The sequence below is a fragment of the Struthio camelus genome, chromosome Z (genome assembly GCF_040807025.1).
Source record: "Struthio camelus isolate bStrCam1 chromosome Z, bStrCam1.hap1, whole genome shotgun sequence".
NCBI classification, from domain to species: domain Eukaryota; kingdom Metazoa; phylum Chordata; class Aves; order Struthioniformes; family Struthionidae; genus Struthio; species Struthio camelus.
The window spans coordinates 87878945-87900537 of NC_090982.1; the positions used below are offsets into that span (position 1 = coordinate 87878945).

Here is a 21593-nt window from a genome sequence, read left to right on the forward strand (position 1 = left end):
TGTATAAAAGTGTTTACAGGTAATTTAGTATAAAGTGTTTACAGGGCAGCTAGCTCTATTGAAACGGAGGAGTGGCTTTGGTCAAAAGAGATGCAGCTTAGGTCTGCAAGGAAGATTTTTCTGTTGTGTTTTGTTCTGTTTATGTAAGGTCTCTATGGATAATATAAAAATGCCCAGAGGAAACTTAGGGAAAGGGAACCCACACGGATACAGTATGTCAAGCTGTTATAAATTGCCTGATCTCGGCTGAAGTGAAGATAACGAGACAGTTCTGTTGAAATTAGTGCAAGTATATTTTCTCATCACAGCCGCCCTAGGTATTGAAAGGAACATTATGACCTGTCAGCCCGGTCAGTACTTACTAATTGTTGCTTCTGAGCCTGCAGCAAGTGGGAGGCACAGCAGACCGAGGCAAAAGCAAGGAATCGATGAAGTTCTGCATAGCTTTCTTATTATACAGCTTTCTTCACCATTAATAAATAAATGCAAACACACACCATTATTTAGATGTTGATATTCAGTGTTTGCAATATCAAAGTGATCCTGCTTTGCTTCTGAATTTTTGGGCACATCAAATATTTAAAACATTGTAACGCAGGGAATTATTAAAAAGGGGTGCATTTCAAAGTAAAATAATAGGTCTGATTTAGGAAAAAAGTGATTCAAATTACTCTGCAATTGCGGATCCCTGACTAGATGGAAATGCTCATGGCCTTGAAAATACTCTTTTTTTTTTCCTCCTGAGGAAAATAAAATTTTATGGGTCTGAAAAAAATCTAGGGCAACTTTCTAGATACATGTATTTTTATTTCAACACTTCTGATACTCGGTAGCAATAAATGAAAAAATAAATAAATCGGGGCATTTCATTCTAATGCCATTTTGTGTAGAAGGGGAGATTGGTCTCTGAGCAATCTTGTTCATTCCTCTTACGCTTAACTAGTTATTGCCTGGCTGTCTAATCAAGGTGCAGAAAACAACAGTATATCCTGCTGAATTATTGTGGTTTATAAAACTGATATAACGGACCAAACATTGTATTAGCGTCAATGAATCTAGCGCTGTTGATTTCTGTGGAGTTACGTTGCCAAACACCCCGAGGTTGGCTCTGCACGTAAATACTGACGCGAGAGAGTGGCACGGACATCCAGAGAGCACATTACCCAGCGCAGGGGGTGACGGGCCACCACCAGGCCCTGACCTGCGAACAGATACCCAGCAACGCGGGAGAGGACGTGGGTGGCAGAGAAGGAGCGGAGGGGGAAGAAGGAGAAAGCAGGATGTACATGTAAGACATTCACATCAAAGAAATTTGCAGTATGTCTCATCTGATTAACTTGTTGACATTATATAATTAAGTAAACTATTTACTTCAGATTCACACCGGTCATTCATCTACTTTCCATGTTCTTATTTAAATAAGCCTTTTAAAAAGGCTTACAGAAATACCTGTGATCTTAGACTGTTTTCTTGACTTGGAGGGCCAGGAAAGATACTTGGTGCTATTTAACACGCACAGAAAGTTTCTTCTGAAAGAATATTTTGTTCAAGGAGCAGGATGAGAAAGCATTTGAGATGCGTTAGCATGGTTTGCCACTATTCACTTTGGCCATACCTGTTTCTCGTGGTTTTCATTAAATATTCCTAACTGTTACTGACAACCATTTTGAGGGCCGTTGGGCAGCCTTACCTATGTTAAGGCTCCCCATAACACGCCACAAGCGCGTTCTTAGCGGAGCCAAACTGAGAGGTAATGCGGCATGTCTTACGCCCGCAACGGCAGAGAAAACTTAGCTGTTGCACGTAACCTGTTAGGGTGCCGTATCTCACTCCTTATGGACCCAAGCTAAGCGACCTAAGCAAGAATGAAGCAGATTGAGTGCATTTTCATGAAAAGCTTGTAGCAGTATATACGTTACAACATACATTAATTTAGCTTGCATTAGTAAGATGAAAACTGATGCTATTAATTCTTCGCTTGTGGAAAAACCACAACTGAGCCACAAGAACTGGTTTAAATCAGCTTACTTAAGGGTATATGCCAGTTTTCACGGTTGAAATGATTTTATTACATTAATACGTTTTTCCCAAAGTAGAGCAGGCCTTAAAGAAAGATTTGACTAAGAAATAATTTTCTGGGATAATTAAAGAAAAAAACAGGCTAGAGAGAGCTGGCTGCAGCCTCTTCCCTATTCCTGGAGAATAATAAACCTCTGCAGACACTCAAGTCAGCAGTTGCTAGCTGCTTTTCATTCAAATACGCGAGCACAGGGAGAACAGGTGAGATAACATATTTGCTTTCATTTTGGGGCTATATAGTAGCTAATGCAAATATGCTCGTCACGGGGAACATAAATGCCACATCCTGCTAATATTACCAAAGCAGATCCAGCCCGTCTTTAAAAGAAGGTTTATTCGGCAAATCTCTCTCCTTCGCTGTTATTTTCTTATGATTTTCTCTAATAACTCTGTCAAGTACTTGTTCAGTCACGGCTGCTTCACATGAAATTTCTCTGTCTAGAGAGAACAGGATCTATGCACGTTTCCTGTTCTTCTGAATAAGGCTGAATTTTAATTGTTAGAGGAATAAGCAGGAAACTGAGGTTACTGAGTAAGCCATTCGCCTTTAAGGAGCCCAAAAGAAACACAACAGCAAATTGTTTCATTTAGCATTCAGCAGCCCAGTGGAGATAAAGAAAAGACTTATCTAGAAGCTGCAACTGCTCTAGCGAAACGCTTCTGTCTGAAATCTTCTGTCGTGGCAAAACGTTTGCAGTCACATAAAGAGGGCCGGCGGCCAGCAGAGTTACTGATTGCCTCTGCCGCCAAGCCGCACCGCTGCCGATTATGAGCCAAGCGGTGGGATGCTGCTCCGCTGCTGCGGCGGGTGCTACGCTCCGCGACGCCGGGCCTCAAAGAAACGCTTTCCTAACGGTTTGATCTCCGCCGGCTACGTGCACTGGGTATTCACCAGTGGAGACGGCGGCAAGCAGGCCGACCAGGACCTCTTCATGAATGTCACAACAGCGAAAGCTGGCAAGCAGTCTGACTGCTCTTAACCTGCACGACTGTTGCTCACGTCGAGCTGCATGGAAGGTGCTTTTTTAGAAGTACGTGAGCGACACCCGTAAGAAGGCTTATTTTGTAAGCCGTACGACTTAAACAGCGAAGCTGTTCAGAAAAACTCTTTTTCTCATGGTAGTGACAGTACCATTTGGAAACATGGCCAGTAACAAACCTGAGGGAAGGGCAGAAACCACTTAAACAGACCTCTGAGTGGTTAGTAAGAGCTAGAAAATGGTTCTAGACACAGGAACGGCAGCCAGGATGACCCACCAGGATTATGAAAGGTTACCTGCAGCTGTTCTATTTTTGCAGGAATCTCTGGACACACAGAAATAAAAATAGAAAAAATTACAGCAGAGGGTTCCTGTATATGCCACTTGGCTATGAAACTCCATCTCCAGTTTCCAAGTTGTTTCTGCTTTATGTTCAAGCCTGGAGAGTGAATTTATTTTCATCTAATTATTAACAAACTCCCAGCAATGCACCACTCTCGCTGGCTGATGCGCCCCTCTCAAGACTAGGACTATATCTTGCAAAGAGCTGAGTACCCTGCTGAAATTCCCTGCATAGCAAGAGCAGGAACCGGTTTTGTGTCGTCAGGTTTTACACGCACAAACTGTGTAAAGTAAACGTTCCTGCATAGTCTCTGCCCATCGGTGCAGCACGGGCATTGCCCAGCGCTGGGAGTCAGCGACAGGCACCAGAGGCAGCAGCGCCGCTGCCTTACAGGGGGCACAAGAAGCTGTGAAAAGCTACATCAATTTGGATGTAAAACCATGCCAGCTGAGTAGGGGGATCAGACCCAAGGCAGTGCCATACAGGGATGAACACTACCTTCTTTCCCTTCTCTGGTTTTCCCACTTGCACTTTGCTCTCCCTTTCCTCCTTCTCCTGCTCCCTGCTTTCTCCCGTTGGCTCTTTGCTGCTTGATTTTGAAAGGATTTCCTCTCCTCCATTCAATTCTTGCCCTACAATTCTCTCTGGAAATCAGCCAGCAGGCTAAACCGGAGTTGTAACAGCTAATACTAAGCAGACAATTTTAGGAAGATTATACAATCTTACGCTTTAGAGTTTCTAATGATTAGGGTGCGATCTTCCTGGAGGAAGGAAAAAAAAAAAGAGTATTTCATCCTTGTCTACTGCATGCACTATTTGTTCTACTTGCTTTTGATGCATCTGGTACTATTAGAGACTGGTACTGGTACTGCATCTGGTACTATTAGCGCCAGTTTGTACAAAAATGGGGTTGGAAGATGGGGCAGGACAGTCAAGTCAAGGACTCCCCAAATTGCAGTTCCGAGAGACTTTCATGAAAAGCCGAAATGGGTTAAATGTATCACTCAGTTACTGTTAGGATCAGAACGGCACAAACAAAAAGGTAAATGACAACATATTTATCATAGTTTTAGCAGCAGTAGTTCGGGACAATTTTACTGTGCCATAAACAGCCAGGCATCACCAGATACCAACAGAGTTTTCCATATTCAAGTCAGTAATAAATACGGAAGCAAGCTTTTTTAATTTCTCACTTGATGATATACGCGTATCAATCTACCCAAGTGCACGCGACTAATCCCTGTGATATCGCAGCATTCCCTATCACTTCTCACCAGTGATCTCACACAAAAAATGTCATATAAAAAGCAGGAATTGTACGCTAAGCTATAATTTCACAGTAGTCTCCACCGAAACCATGGTGAGTTCCAGCATTCTAGTGAAATTATTTGCATCTCTCTTTGTACATGCAGTTTTGCTCCCCAAGTAATGCGCTGAGGCAGAAAGCATCTTTCCTAGTCCGATGAATCTTCTCAAGTGGTCTTCCAATAAAGCCAACAAGTTCATTTCAAGTTACGGTAAAGAGCTACACCATGATATCTGCCAGGTAGCTGCTACAGGTCTCATCAGGCAGTTAACGGTTTTGGGTTTCTTTGTGAACATCTGTCTTTGTTGCAAACAGGGATCAGATCTAGCTTGTTTGTACCAAGCGTCCCATTAAGCGAGCATTTTCTAAGGCTGGCCGACTCAAAAAGTTACATAGGGCTTCAAGTAGAAATATAGATATTTAGTGTCCTAGAATCAGGCAGATATCCAAACGAGATTAGGCTCCCGTGGGACCTTCCAATGTAGAAGTCACGACAAGCCTACAGCAGAAACGACTACCGCTGTCAGGCTGCATTAGCTCACTGAAGTTACTCTCTTCCTAGCACTGCCCTGTGAAAATACTTAAGAGTTACAAAACACCGACTTTCTCAGTGACACGAAGCGATTGGATTAGCAGCGAGTGGATTAGCACTCGATGAACTGTTGCAGCCGCCCTGCTCTACCCTCACGGCCCGGCAATATCGGCGCACGGGCAGGGCTTGACACGCAACCCGGCCCAATCGCCAGCTCCGATTTAATTTTGGTAACTGAGAGAGGGATTAAAAGGCAAAAAAAAAAAAAAAAAAAATTGAGTTAAGATAGCAAAGCTGTGGAAACAAGCCCTTTAAACTTCCTCCCCTGAGGATTTCGGAAGGGCGATAAGTAATAAACCAACGGGTCGAACGGTTGCTCAGCGAGCCCGCGATGCCGGTAGGACACCGAGCCTGGAAGATGGCTGATCACCGCCCAACACGTGCTAAAGCTCCGGCATCTCACGAGCCGAGACCGGCTCTGCCCCTGCTCGCGTCCACCCCCGAGCCTCCTCGGGAGGGCTTCAACCAAAACGATTGCTTTTCACCCCAAAAGAAAGCCGGGCCTTCCTCAGCTCTTTAGAGCAGCGCCGGGGGCTGGAGGCCCGGGAGGCTCCGGCAGCGGGAGGTTTCCGCTTCCCTCCGGACTCGGCACGCTCCGTGCGGCTTCGGGCTCACGGGCGACGGCTCGGGCCCCATTTCGGGGCACCAAAGCCCTGGAGTAAGGGCACTTCCAGGAGGGGAGCAGATCCACCGGGAAGCCTCTTTTTTTTTGGGGGGGGGGGAGGGAGAGGAGGAAGGGGTGGGTTGCTTTTTCCTCAGCAACCGGTTTTTCTTAACCGTCTCGTGAAGTGGGTGGCGGGGGGGTCATTTTTGTGTGAGGAAATTCCCCGGAGGGAGCGGAGCCGACCGGCCGCAACGCCTCAGCCCCGGCCCCGGCTCCCGCAGAGGGAGGTGCCCGGCGCCGCTCGGCGCTCTTGGCCGCCGCCCACCGCCAGGCCGTACGCGCGGCGCCGCCGGCGAGCAGCTCTGAGGTGAGGGAAGAGCTGGGCGGCCGGGGGGGGGGGACGGACTCCCCTTCCCGCCTCGGCGGGCGCCGCCGCTTCCCTCAGGGGAACCGGCGCGGCCGGAGCAGCGAGGGAGGGCGGCGGGTAGTTGTGTGGCGGCGGGGAAAATGGAGGGGAGGGGGGGGAAGGAAGGCGTCTCTCTCTCTCTTCCAAGCGCGGGCGCATGCGGTGCCGCCGCGCCGGTGGTTGCCGGCAGAGCCCCGGTCCGGTCCGGTCCGGTCCGGTCCGGTCCGGGGCAGCGGCGGAGAACGGGACCGTCCTGGGGAAGGGGAAGGGGGGGGTTCGTCCGCTTTTGGAAAGCGGGAGGTCCACGACAGCGGGGAGGGGGGGGGACACACACGTTGGGTCCTTCAGTGCCCAGCCAAGCTCGGGGTGTGTTTGTGAGTGTGTCCGGGGGGGGGGGGAAGCGGGGGGGTGTAAGGAGGGCAGAGAAATATCTTCTCTCTCCTGAACCCGCCCCCCCCCCAAAAAAAAAAATTCCTTTAAAATAATTCTGCACCCTGGGCATGAAGCGGGGGGAGGAACTGCTAAGGGTAAAATGAGTTGCATACTTGCAGGTGTGTAGGGAGGGGGGATTAAAAAAAAAATAATTAAAGCTCGAGTCCTGGTGTTATGCTAGTTCACACCAGAGTGAGCGTGACTGCCCTCTCCGTGCTTGTGGCAAGGCTTTGACTCCAAGGGGGAACAGTTTTCCCAGGCTGGAAAACTCCTCTCCGCAAATCCGGGTGGGTTTCGGCGACGGGGCGTGAAGCGCTCGAGCTGGGCCGTTGGCGGCGCGACGGCTGCCGAAGGCCCCGCCGGCGGGTTGGCTCTGCGCAACAAGGGTGTCGGGGCGCTTGGAGCCGCGGCGCCCCGTGGGATGGCGCTTATTTTCGCCTTCGGAGAAGCGGCTAGAGGTTTATTTTCCCCTTGTGAAAGCTGTTTTTTTTTTTTTTTCCCCCCTTACTATTCATACATCGCAGCCTGAAATTTCCAAGCTCATTTCTCATGAGCCTGTGACAGGGATCGCTTCGATCTGAGAAGGGCAGAGGAGATTATGTATTGTTGTGCTGGTTCCCACAAAAGCTTTAATTTTGCTCTTTCTTTCCTCAAGGCACAGAACCGAGAGCGATTTCAGCAGAAAGGCCGTGTTCTGCATTTTGTGTGTTGGAATATGGCATGGGGAAGCCACGTTCGGTAGTGTCGGGCAGCAGGATTGGGTGTGATTCAGGTGGCATTAGGGAAAAGCTGGAGCCTAACGTACTGCCCCCCCCCCCATCTCTTCACGCTTACCTGGCATAAAAGCAAATTAAATGAATTTACCACCTTGAAGGTACCCTTGATTTGACAGCTGAGATCAGAATTTGACCGTCTGTTTGCAGCTGGGTATTCAGCGTTGTAATATTCCCCCGTTTCTAGTCCAGTTAATGTGGCGTTCTGAAATTACCAGGCAGCATGGAAATACGGAAAGTTTCTGTGGTCTGAAATACAGCAGCTTTATCAGGGAACAAATAATTCTCTGGAGTGATTAATAGAGTGGACCGCGTAATCTTGAAATTTCACGTTAGAAAGGGAGCTTTAAGATTTCTGTTTCCTTTTACATCTTGAAGAACTCCCGGAGATCAGCATACATCTGCTGATTGTCCTAGTACAGAGGTAGGTTTCAGGAAAGATCTGGCAGTGGAGTGATAAAACTTGTTGCTGATCTTGCTTGTGGCAACTCCTGATTCACTCCACACGCTTGCTGTCCATACCTTTCACTTGCTCGTCTGCGCCTGATGACTCCCGTGTCCACTCACTTCACTATTGGCATGAAGCAGATTGAGTTGGCATTAATCAGGGTGAGGCCAGAAAGGCTATTTCTTGAGAGATAGGATAAGAGCCAGCTAATGTGAAAATTTCAGAGTTTGTTTTTCCGGTTTCTGCCTGCCACGTCCTTGTGCAAACAGCCAGCCCGTGGTGCAAAGCAAGAGGAGAAGCAAACTTGAGGAGGTTTATGGGCAGCTGCGTGGCAGCCGGTGGCTGTGGTCTCCCGCGTACCATTGCCTGCAGAGTGGAGAAAGAGGCACGAGAAGGTTTGTCTCCTCTCTAGCGTAGCCTCCGTGGGACGAGTGAACTGACTTTCCTCTCCGCTATTCTAAGCGGTTAAAATTTCTGAGATAATGATGTGTGTCTGAGCAGCACAATAGACTTATCCTAAATTCCTAAAACCTTTCATGGAATAATCAGATTGCTTCAGTGTTCGCATAAGATTGTCTGCCGTGCAAAGAAGAAATAATTGACTCTTTCAAAGGCAGCGATTTAAATGTATAAAAGCCACTGGTGTATTAGAACTGATGACTTTCTGTCTCAAGAAACCTTCTTTACAATTGACAGTCCTTAAAGAGCCGTGATAAATAGGATCAGATTATTTGACAAGCCAAACCATTTTGATCCCTGTTGTACATTTTTTATTTAAACAGAATGGTACAGGGAATAGAAATCTGCTTTAACATACTGAGGGAGGTGTCAGCTGCTGTTGTGGCTTACCATTGTTATCGCAGGGATTGTCTGTCAGAGCACTAGGAGCTTTCCAAGCCTGTCTGATGCGGTATGGAGCAAAGGCCTTTAGTTTTCCGATTATGCCAAAACTCTTCCTTACCTTTTCAACAGCAAAAGGAAAATTGCTTTGGAGATTGCAGAAGGGTGTCTGGTGACAGGTAAATTGAACGTCACTTACAGAGCACCTGTATTGCGTTCCCCGGTATGGGGCATCAGCTGAGTGTGTAAGCAGGGGGGCCAGCCTCTGCTCCTTTCGGATCTCAGAAAGGTGCTCTTACAGCCACAGAAAAGCCCGAGGGCTTCTAGAAAAGCCCCTGCATGGGCCCAGAAGCGAGTGAGTTTGTCACCCTAAAGGAAGTTCAGGATTAAAGGAACTGAAAAGCTGCTCTAAAGAGTTTGGAAAGCCAGTGACGTATGTCAATATGGACCTGTCAAGAGTATAGCCAGCTAATAGCTTAAACCACTGTAACGCCAGCTTTGCTTTTTATTCACCTTAAAAAGATGTATTCCTCTGTAAGACCACAGCCAGGGTGGCCGAAGTTGCTTCTGACTGGCTTTGTTTTACAAGAGGCCTGTATAAGGTAGCAGAATGGATGCAGGACTTCAGGAGATCATTCAGTCCCTGCTCCTGTCCCGAGCAGGATCAGCTACGTCTAAACCGTGTTTTTCTAACCTTTTGAAGACCTTCAGCGATGAGCTTGCCAGCGTCCCTAATGCTTTGCTAGGAAGCTTGTTCTTTAACTGAAATCTCCTTGTTGTAATTTAAGCGCAGTAGAAGTAGAAAACTGTTCATCACCTTCCCCTTGGTAGCTGTCTTTCAGCTTTCGAGTGTTGTTGAGCATCTGCCACCCTGAAAGAAGCCAGTAGGAGCTGGGAGCATTACTTTTCTTTCTCAATCACGTTGGAAGTATCTATAATTGGGTATCTGTACTGGGCAGCCTTGAACAAGCAATTGCTTTTGCAAACTGTTGGGCGCTGAGTTTAGCTCCTACTATCCACAGTCAGACAGGGAAATAGTTTCCATTGCACAGCGATAACTCAAATTAAGTCCCTTTTTTTGGAAGGGCATACCTATTAGAAGGACTGTCTGCTTTAGAGGAATGGTATTCATTCTTGAGTGATAAGAATTGTACGTGGGAATGGTGGTTCTGTGGCTTGAATATTGATTGCTGTGCAAGTGTGGGGAGACCTCCTCTTTCCAAAGCGTCTCCATGGGACAATAATGTGCTCTCAGCTCCGTAAACGACGGCTAGCTCCGTTGGCTAGTAGTGGGGCTACTTCTCCATGCCCTAAAGAAAAGGGGAAATTGCCTGGTGCTGCTTAGAAATAGTTTAGTTAACCCAGCGATCACAGTGGCAGTGTGCTCTCTGCTTTGTCACTTTTCTGTGCTGCGAAGTTCTCTGAAAGGCAGAATTACAGACTTTTCATTCGTGCCCTTTTAATCCAAGGCCTCAGATCTCTGAGCTGGAGGGGACATAGGTCTGCAGTAGCTGCTTTCGTCTGAGTGGATGTGCTGTCTTCACCTAACACCGCGATGCATTAACTGGCAGCATTTGAGGTTGTATATTTAATACAGGGATGTAGTAACTTGCTGAAACTGAAGTGTCTATCCAGTTTAGCAGTGGTGCTCTGGTAGCTGTGACAGGCTGCAGACATCAGAGAGAAAGGTTTGAGAAGAGCTGAATGAGCTGACAGACGTACATCAGGCTCAGCTGGTTCTGCAGCAGGATGCACAGACTTTGGTTTTGCTCTGGAGCTTACTGCTGAGGGACAGCCTGGGGGTTGGACCCACTCAGGTGCTGGACCCACTCAGGTGTCGCGATACAGGTTGGGCTGACAGGACAGGGCAAAGCCCACCATCCAGGCCGTCAGCAGGTTGTACAAATCCCCCTCCTCTTAGCTCTGAAACAAGATGACCAAATTGTGACTAGGGCAGGTATAGTAGCCAGCAGTATCCATCGAAAATGGGCTTGAGGTGAAGCTGATGAATAACTCTGCTCTTTGCTTTGCAGCGCGCACATTCTCTAGTACTCTCCATGTTTCCCAGGTGAGGAGGAGTCTGGGATCAGACTTCCAGTACTGGTTGTCTCTTCTGTATTGCCGGGACTGCTGTCTCCTTGCCGTGGAGCAGGAGCTCAGGCTCTCAAACTCTGGCGCTCTTAGCTTGGCTGTAACTTCCAGAGCTTCTAGCTTCCAGTTCCTCCTCAGGCAAGAGCACAAAGAAAGGTATTGGCTGCCATCGTATACTTCAGGTAGACATTTTCTGTGCGATAGGTTTTGGTAATCCTCAAAATTCCCTCTCCCTCTTTTTTTCTTTTTTTTCCTAAAAAAATGGTTCCACTTTGGAACTAAATTTTTCTCCTGCATTTCAGAAGTTACTTCAGAGACGAAGATCTGACAGTTCTGCTCGCTGCTTTTTGACCCGTTCCTGAACTGATATGCCTGTTTTTTTCCATCTATTTTTTCCTCTACTGTAGATGCAGCCCTTAACCTGTAGGCAGTACAAAGCAGAAATCCTCCAAGTCTTAATCCTGGTTCAGACTTCACAATACATACTTCTTTATGAAGATGCTCCAAAAGACAGGTTTGCTTTTGATTTGAGGATCGATTAGAGAGCTAAGGATGGCCCCTGGCTGATCATGTTCAGCCCTGTATTCCCCTACTGCTTCCAAAATTATTTTGGAAAGGACATTAAAATGGATCCGTAATAACAAAATTGAGCTCTACTGGCCAATTTTTGCACTAACTAATTGTAAAACAGCATGACTCCCTTTCTGTCAGTGGAGCAATGCTATTTCACACCATCTGAGGACCTGGACCCAACTATGCAGACAGGCTTTCTGAGATGTGGAGTTGACTTTCCACCCCCCCACCCTCTTGCTCTTTATTCTGTCGGTAACTGTTCCTTGCACATATTGATTCATGTATGCAGGAAGAAGCACAGTGTTATAAAAAATATGAGTGGTTGGCAAATGTTCAGGTCTTTTAGATGTAATCATCCAGTTTGGAGTCTTCAGCAGCATATCAGGGTTCCTAAATTTAAATAGAGATCTGGAGAAATATGGTAATGAAAAATGGTGTAACAGTCATGTGCTTCATTGCAAAGGCTGGATTTTGTCAAAGGAGTTTTACAGAAGATATGTGATGAGTTTTGGATTCAAAACATGATTTTGATAAGGTCAGGGTCAGATGAAGTATGGATAATGATATCTTGTTGCTGCAGTTAAAAGGGAAGTCTAACCCAGTTCATGTCTTTCAGATAACTATATTAACTCATAAATTTTCATAGCATTTGTTTTTTTTTTCCTGACACACAGGCAGATAAGTAACATAATGAACGGTAGGTTTCGCTTGCCTTCAAATGAGCATGAGAGACTTAGAGGGTTTGAACAGCAAGTCAGCAAAGAGCTGTTCAAAGTCTCTCTTTGAATTTATGGCAAGTTGGAGCATGTTGGTAGAGCGCGAAGTGATGTTGCGCTTGTGACCCGCGGTCCTGGTACCCCACTACCCCACAATTTACGGGGAGGTAGTTGCTTGGACACGTTTAGTCCTTGCAGAGCTTTTGGGTTCCTTTGCAGGTGATTGTATGACTCTTATGTTATATGAGATCTTGTTCAATAAGCCAGGCTTTCTTCCTTCTTAACAACATTCCTGTAAAGGCTGTTAATGTCTGCGCTTGTTTTCTCTTCCTTTTTGAAGTGTGAACAAAGGATTAGAGTATTTATCATTTGGATTATTTGATAGTAGTGGGGTCCTGCTGCCTTTGGCAAAATCCATTTCTGGTTTGTATACTTTGCAGGTGTCTTCTAAATTATCAGTATTTTCTAGTCAGCAGCACAGTTACATTTGTGTAGTCATCCAAGCGTGATGGACAGGATTACATGTTAAATACAGGCCTACCACAGCATGGTCAACTCAGAAATAGTCCTTATGCTTACCAAGCAGGTTTTTGAAATGGTGAAATAGGAGGAAATTTATGTGATCCCTTGCATTATAATTAACCCGTTACCATCTGTTTGGCCTAATGGAAAAAAAAGCACCGGGGTAATTTTTTAATAATAGCTTTTGGAAACAATTGGGTGGGGTCTCTGCCTTTTTTGCCTTTTTTTCTTTTTCTTTTTTTTGGTAATGTATTTGTTTTTCATATTGATTAGTACTGAGAAATGACAGAATTAGTCACTCTTCTCCCTTGCCCTCCCAAATATACATACGCCTTTTCTGTGTGCATATGTTATGAGAGAGTTTAAGGTGGAGTTTTTAGGTGGAGCTAACACTTAGGCTGGAAGGAAAGGGTTTCGGTGTTGATCTTCCCCTCGTTAACTATGACCTGTGATCGCGGAGGATGCTATTTGGAAAAAGGACCCCCAAAAGCTGTGCGTATGCAATTAGAAAATACTGATGGCTATGGGTAGCTTAGAGCATGCTTGTGACTTTATTCTGAATAATCCTTGAGATGGAGGGAATGGTTTCTAACGCTTAGGAAACGTCTGATGTTTGCCCTTGTGTTTAAAAAGTGATAGCTGAGTAATTTTTGCGTCGAGGAATGTTTTGCTCGTTGCACTTGGGTGAACGCTCGTCGTGGGCCCCTTGTGAGCCAAAAAGGATTTGAAAGATGAAGTGCCAATGACTCCTCTGTGGGGCCGTGTGTCAGTCGTGAGTAATTTGTTCATAAATTGACCTTCTTAACCATGGAGTTGAAAGAAATCAGTAGGAGCGTACATTGGAATAGGCGCCGGGGAGCGTCTGGCTGGTTCTCTGGGCGTTTTTAAGAAAGAAAACGATGAAAGATCAGTCCTTTCAGACTAATGCTGTACTTGTTGTGTGTTGTACGCTCACTGCACCTGTATGAAAATTATTCGGTAGGCCTGATTTTTGAATAGAAAAGCCAGCCTCTGTTTCATCCTGGTATAACTCCAGTGGGTTGTTTGCTTTTGAGAAAAAAAAAATGTTTGGCTCATTGTGGGCCATTTACTTGGCAGCTGCGAGGCTCTGCTTTTTTGGCAGATGATTGCAGACAAAGTATAGCGTGATGCTGGTATTACTGGATGCTTTTTTTTTTAATCTTATCATTCCTCCATCCTGTCTGTTTCTCATAAAGTATTTGTGAGGCTGCTTTCTGATAATGCACTCGAAAATTTAATTCTGTCTGCATTTCACTTTGGGAATTTTCCATTTGGGGCTTTTTTTTTGGGGGGGGGGGTTGGCGGGTACAGGGACAACTAGAATTTAGTTCTTCATCAACTGTGCAGAAGCCTCTGTGATTAAAAACAAACAAAACAGGCAGAAACACCGGGGAAAGATTCTTTCTTGGAGGTATGGTTAAAATTGCTCTAATTGGGGTAAAACCAGTGTGGCACCTGGCAGGTCTTGTTGTCCTGGTTATGGAAAGTGCAGCAGGTGGCAGGGATTTGGTGGGTTCTCTGTGCTTTGGGCGAGTTGGGACAGATTTACCCAGTACGTGTATAGACAGGTTTTTTGGTGTTTTATGGTGTTTTTTCTTCCAGTAGCTACATTTTTTTTTCTTGGATATTCTGATCAAGTATCCATGGCTCAGGAGCTTAAGAAGAAAAGGGAATCTGGGAAAAGGAGGTTTTTCTGATGTTCCTTTTTTTTTCTTTTTTTTTTTTTCCTAAGGCTGCAGGAGGCTTTCTGTTAGTATTGCAGAACTTTGTATTTCTATTTAAACCATATAGCTGAAGAATTTCAAAGACCAACCTCTTCTAGGTTTATATTAGGAAGTCTTTCCGTTAACGGCCTTTGTGATTTCTTTGGGAGGATAGACGGAGCTAGAAATAATGCGTTTCCAAAACAGTCTTTACATACTCACTCTGATTTCCGGCAGGAATCTACTGCAGTGAGTGTTTTTTCATCTCGTAGAAGCGAATCTCACAGGAAGCCGGGTATACCGGCAGCCTGTCCTCCCACGGAGCAGCCTTTGCCTGGCTATCCAGGCTGTCTTCACCAGAACTCGCCATGCAATTATTTATTTACTTCTTTATTTGTCAGCAAATTAATGTCTGTGGAGTGTTTGGGAATGAGAAAGGGTATTTTTTGGTGATGGCATGTGAAACGTGCTTACTGTCCACCTATCTCAGGCCCCTTTCAAGGTGACTGGTGTCGGTTTGTGAGTTTTTTGGCACCTTTGGGTATATTAGGCCATGGCTAGGCTCTTGGAGCAGCATTGCATTTTATTTGAGTATTGCATTTGTATCAGGTGTTGAAGTTTCTAGACCTCAGAGCCTGTCAAATAAAGAAGGGGGAGATGCTGAAGGTCTAATCACGCTGGTGGTGGGGAGCGTGGAGCTTGCTCGTGAAGCCAAATAGGCTCAAGGTTTGCCGATTTGAGTAAGTAGTAGTTGCTGTATATGCCTGGTGTGCCTCTGATATAGTCATCCATGAGTTGGCTCTCAGGGCTATCACTGATTTTTTTTTCTTTTTTTTCTTTTTTTTCTTTTTTTTTTAGCTTAAATGAGTAGTAGTGGCGGTGACTTGTTTTGCTGCAGAGGGAATGAATCTCTTGCTGACCAGCTGCTGGTACAATATGTGCGCTGTGCTTTATATCCTGCTCTTCCCAGAGCTGATGCTATTTATACAACATTTTTGTTTGTTGCGCTTTTAACTAATAGTGTGTCAAGGGAAATAAAATCTTATTTTCTGGAACTGCCTTTTCTCTCGGTGTGAGCATAACTTTTCCTTGATGATATTCCCATTAGCAATTTATATAAGTATGGAGATGTCCTCCTTTCAGCGACTCTCTCCACTAATGAGGGAATGCATTATCAGAAAATCTAGTAGGTAGTATATTTGATTAGGAGATTTTTTTCTTTTAACGATTAGAAATCCGTAAAGTTTGACATTTAGAAGTTTGAACATTTTTCTTTAAATATTCTTTCCCAAATTCTGAGAGGATAAAAATATGCTTAGGAAGCCATGTTGTTAAATTAGGTTCACCACAATTTTAGCTTGCTCAATTTTTGTTATTAATATATATCTAAACAACTTGAAATGAAAAGGAGTTTCTGAGTTGAAACCGTTTTTCCACAGACTTCAGTTTGTCCCCAGCCAGAAATTTTTTTTTCAAAAGCAGTTTAGATTTCAGTTAATTACCATTTTCCCAATTTTTAAGGAACAGACTACAAATGGAAGAAGAAAATCAGGTTTGCAGCTTTTCTCCTCTGTGTCCCTTTCCATGCTCTGAGGTGGGTCTTCCAGAACATACACACGATGAATCTGCTTATTAATCTTTCAGAGAATATATTGAAGCCTAAGTGGATTTCCTTCAGAGGAGAAATAGTAACTTTCTCTTCAAATTATGGTATGTCAAAGAAAAATGGTCCTTAAGAAAAACTGTTAGAACTCTTAGCAAAATTTTTAAGCGCCTTTTTGGGTGACCATGTTCACGTTGTTGGGTGCTGCTGCGGATGGAGTTGCTGTTTTGCCCTGAAGCTGTTCCTGAAGCACCAGCCTGAAGCTGTAGTGCAGAGACGTGCCAGGCAGGCTTCCTGCTTGGCGCGGGGACACCCCCCACCACCAGGAGGGAGCCCCCAGAGTCCTGGCTAAGATGTGACATGTGGACAGTAGGTAAGGTAGAGGCAATGCCATTTGTGAAGATTGGGAAAGTTCAAAAGGGGGTTGGAAAAATCCCCAGCAGAACGGGTGAGGCTGTCGCAAAGCACAACTGGATAAACTCTTTGGCTTTGATGTCCAAGTGAACAGTGCAGATGCTGAAATCCAGGTTTGACTTCCTTTTCTTCGCATCCTGTAAGTGGCGCGTTGGCCTGAAGCTGGCACTGGTGCATTTGAGATACGAGTCTGTGAGTGCTGGAAGGGTGCCTGCAGTGAAATGTGTGCAGCAGAGTATATGTTCTTCAAATTCTGTGTTTGGTGCAATGCTGCAGAACAAAAGCGTAGTGTCCAAGGAGTAGATTTTCCTCTCCCTGTAGGTTATAACTAAATGTCTTAAGGTTAGGTTGATTTATTTGAAGCTATATCAAGACAGTGCTCTCTGGAGGATCTGCTGACAAGTGCCACGTTTTTAAATAATCTCTTACGCTGTAGTTAGAGAACATTACATTGGGATAGAACAAAATAATCAACCAAGAAGCAAGAAGCTGCTTCTGGTCTAGATGGCAATCTTACCTGCCAAGACATAAAAAAAAAAAAGTGTTTTTTAAATCAGGCTTATTCAAACGGGTCCTTGCATCTTGGGGAGGACGGTTGGCACAAGGGGTTGGTGCGCTCACTGGAGAAGACCACCCTTGGTTAGGGATTACCTATTTGCTGAAGGGGGAGATTGTCTCCTGCCATGTTATCTTTCCCGCTCTGGTTGCCCACATGTCTGACACTGCTATTCGTGTTAGGAAAGCCTCCCTAAGGCGTGCTGGGGAGCGTGCAATCTCCGTGGCTGCAGGGAGCTTCTATCCAGGCTAGAAGCGGAAGAAAATATTTTTTGGCAGCTTGAAGAAGAGATCCACCACCCTTGGTGTGCTTCCAGGTGGATTCCATATTGCCGGACGGAAAGCAGGAGAAAAGAAGGACGTGTGCTGGGTGTCCTCACTGTGGATGGTCTGCAGCAGTGACCCACTTATGACAAAATTAATTAGCATAGGATGTATTACAACTTCAAACCCATAAATGCCCTCAAGATCACAGATGGTGGGAGCTTGAAAGTTAAGAAGTCGGGTACAGGGCTTTTTCTCCAGTATTATCATGGACGATCCTGAATTGAGTTGCTTTGTCTTAACAATACAAGACTTTCACATTACAGCCCAGGGGTGTTTCTCTGCAGTAGCTTGATCTACTGAGACATTTAAAATTAGAGTTGAGTAAAAGGAAGTATGAACCACAGGCAGTTCCATCTGAACCTGAGGAAAAACTTCTTCACTGTGAGGGTGACAGAGCATTGGAACAGGTTGCCCAGAGAGGTAGTGGAGTCTCCTTCACTGGAGATATTCAAAACCCGTCTGGATGTGATCCTGGGCAATATGCTCTAGAGGACCCTGCTTGAGCAGGGAGGTTGGACTAGATGATCTCCAGAGGTCCCATCCAACCTAAACGATTCTGTGATTCTGTTATTCTTTTCTTAAAATGCCTTGTTAGTAACTTTTTTAATAGAAAATTTTGAAGTGTTTTGTAGATTTTCACTATTAGAAATTGTGTTGAAATATTTTTTTTTTCTTTAAGAAAAGCCCCAAACCTACTTCATTTAAGAACCTAACTTTATTTCAAGCATTATGGGGTATATTTTTTATGTTACGTGTTATTTATTTAAGTTAACATCTGTCATAAAGCAAATGGAGACATTCAGAATTGTCAAACGCAGTTAATTACAGGCACATTTAAAACCAAGTTTAGATGCTTATCTAAAAGTAATTATTAGTAATAAGTAGTAATTTTAACTCTTTCCTTCTAAATGAAATTAAATGGCAAAATTTCCTGTGGAACAGGAACTTAGTTTGCGGAACTACGAGCACTCTGAGAGTGTTAAGACGCTTAGGAAAATGCGATGGAAGTGGATGGGTCTAGTCGGTTGAAGCCCTGCGCACGCGACCTTTTCCGCAGGGTGCTTATCCAACCTCCGTCAGCTAGCGAACCACGCTGGCTGTTTCACCTTGGTAGGACGAATTTATTTGGTGGCAAAAAAACCTTTGTCCAGTATAACGCAGTTTTACTTCCCTGTCCGGCATACAGAATGAAGACAGTGAAGTCAGCGTAATGTCGCCAGGAGACATTGGTTCTGAATCGAGAATTACGCAGCCATGATGGCAGGGAGCGACTGCTTTGGTTAACGCTGGAGTTGCAGAAAGGCTGAACTGCGTATAGAACCCATCGTGCAAACGTGCAGAAATGTTCTGGAGAGGCAGCTGATGCTAGGAATAGAAGTGCCAAGTGCTTCCTCGTGACAGACTTACAAAAATAGGTTTTTAATCATACTAGTCTGATGTGTATTTTGCTCAATGTTTACAGATGGAGTAAATTCTGAATATTCATCTCTGCACATTTGCATGTGCGTGCTACATGGCAAGGAGAAGTTGCAACTCCAAAGAACATGGATGTTTGGGCCTGGTGCCCAGTCTCAAATTAATATTTCGTAACAGTCAAGTGGGGGGGGGGGAAATCACTTCCCAAGATGCCTTCCTTTTTTCTGATTTATCGAATGAAATATCCAAAGAACAGTTTTTATGTGGACGATAAAAATTTTGATTTTAATAATCCTCAAACTTCTGATGAGCTACGTGAAGAGGGGGGAACTGTTCTTTCTGTCTGCGCAGAGCCCTGTGGTGAGCTTGAGTTATGCTGGAAAACGTGGAAGGTACTGAATTAATTTCTGTGGCGGTGCCCTGGCCTTCCTCTGCGGAGCACAGCGCCAGGCAGCCAGGGCAAAGCTGGCAGCCGACGGGACTTCTTCTCTAAATTCTTGACTCCTTTGCCATCAGAAAATACATTTCTCAAAAGCTTGTCCTGCCTCTCTGGGTGACTATATCTGTCAAAGATACGCATGGCGTACAATGAAACTGCTCAGTACACGGCCAGCTTTTGTATCCTTAAAGCTGTTGAAATATAGGATGGTCAGAATGGGCTTAGTTCTCCGTTTTAGTCAAAGCAGCTCAGTGCTTCTTAATTTAAATACCCAAGAAGATAGGTTTTATTCTGATGGAAATTAAGGACTTGTACTGACACAAATAGGAGTTTACGTCAATGGAATTTGACCCACGGCTTCCTGGGCTGATGCCGCAGTAATCAGTCACAATACAGAGGTCTGAATAGAATGGATGTTCATTCAATATGTTGAAAAAAGCAAAATATATTAAGAATCAGTGTATTGAGAACTAAGTAAAAGAGAACGTCAGCTAGCTTGTGTTTCATATAATTCCAGCTTCTTCATTGTCAAGGCATTTCATGTGGGTGAATAAATATCTTTACAGGTCCGTTTCTCACATACGTCCCCTTTCCTTCCCCCCGTAGAATTTAATAGCAAACACTAATAAAGTGAATACAGTAACTAACGAGAGTTTTATGTTTGGACTAAAACAACACTGACCATGAAGGCTGATGGCGCGTTTGTATTAAAACTAGGATGCTTTCTTTGCCTTCAGTCCAGGGGAACTTCTGATCTCTTGCGACCAGAGAGAGCTGTGACCCGCTGGCCACCGCTGGCAGCTCAGGAGGCGCTGCTGGGAGGCAGTGTAATGCTATTGAATCCTCCTCTTCCTGCCCAACTCAGTTTGCTAGACTCAAATATCAAGTTGGTTGTGTTTGGAAGGTATTTTGGTTTTGTTAGAAACAATAGCGAGGGTCTCATTGGAGGGGAGGAGAGTGAAACGTTCATAGTTTGCCACAATTTTCATAGTAGAGCTGCTTTTAACACTTAAGAGCTGGTTGGGGTTTTCTGTTTTGTTTTATTTTTCTCTGGTAGAAGAGAAACCTATCAAGTTTGAAACATCTTGTGGAAAGACACCGTTAATGAAAACGTTGGTAAAGGGAAGGAGGGCAATTGCCCTCTTTCCAAGCAGCCAGTAGGCTGGTGGTTATGGTCCTCATCTCAGACAGGGAGACCAGCATGGAAATCGTAGAGGGACCTGAGCAGGTCTGAGGCGAGACACGAGGACTTTTCCCTTTAGAGCTAGATGCCTTGGGTAGTGCCTTTCTGTTATGTTGAGATGGAAAAAAATCACCCTCTTCTTGTGAGGTCTTGTTGCTGCATACCAAGGGCATTTATTTCAGCGGTATTAATTTTTAATTTTCCTATGTGTTAAGAGAGCTGTATTCCAGCTAGTGCTAATTTCAAGTTTGTTCTCCAAGTGCAGAAGCACCAGGATTACAGATTAAATCCAGTTGAGATTGACTGAGACTAGGCATGGAGGAATAAAAAATAAATAAGAAAAAGTGATGAATGTTGAAGGTGCTGATAATTCTAGGGAAGCCACCCACCTCTTTGGTGAAAGGCTGCTCTTCTCCTGTAGTAGAAGATTTGGCCAAGCCAGTAAAAAAAAATCCGATGAATGTTCTCTCTACAAAACTAGTTAAGAACGTTTGTTAAGAATAATCAACAAAGTCATATTTGATTGCACAGGTCATGCCGAAAAGGGGAATGGTTTTGATGCATACCAGATGTTGAATGTTTTGTGGGTGATTCTCAGAGAAGTTCGTGCTGGCGTACAGGGTATAATGGTTTGGGGGGAGGAGGAACGTGTCTGTTAGTGGGAGGCTGAATGTTCCTGCAAACAGCCAGTCTATCGAGGTGGCCAGCTGAGAGGAGCTGCGAAGTGCAACCAAAGGCTGGAAATTGTCCCTCATGCCTATCTCGCTTTCCCTTCCAAAGAGATTGTGTCACTTGACTCGGCAGGTCGGCAACCGTTGCGTGGGGCCGTGAAAATCCCACAGAAATTGTTGCTACTGTGTATATTTGCCTCGAGGAACTTCTGCTTGGGGCGTGAAGCAGGCCTGGCAGATCTGATGTTCCTCTTTGTGTGAATTTACGTTACCCTGTAATTCCTGACATGTATGTTTGTTTTACAAGTGCTTAATAAGGTAGGATTTGCTGGTCTTGTTTACTGCTACATATGGAAAACACCCTAAAAGTACTGTAGAATGAGTGTAAGCATTTGTGGGTTTTTTTGAGGACATTCACTGCTCTTAAGTGATTACTACTGGCCTACAGAAAATAGATTGACTTGCAATAAAAAAAGCAACTTAACTGAGGAACAGGGTTGAACCCACGCTATGGGTTTGCTATCTGCTTTTCTTTCTTCTTCACCTCTGGTTAGTA

At 44.8% G+C, this 21593-nt stretch overlaps 1 protein-coding gene across 2 annotated transcripts in view; it reads left to right on the forward strand.

Moving 5' to 3' along the window:
- Positions 1 to 21593, forward strand: part of LOC138064691 (ras-related protein Rab-27B) — a 57641-nt gene that overhangs the window by 21052 nt on the left and 14996 nt on the right. The window contains exon 1 of one of the 2 annotated variants that reach the window (XM_068928444.1): positions 6233 to 6271. The exons of the other annotated variant lie outside the window; for it this stretch is intronic. The gene's annotated coding sequence lies outside the window, so the exon portion shown is untranslated. Of the gene's footprint in view, positions 1 to 6232; positions 6272 to 21593 lie in introns of those variants that run through there. 2 annotated transcript variants of the gene reach the window in all.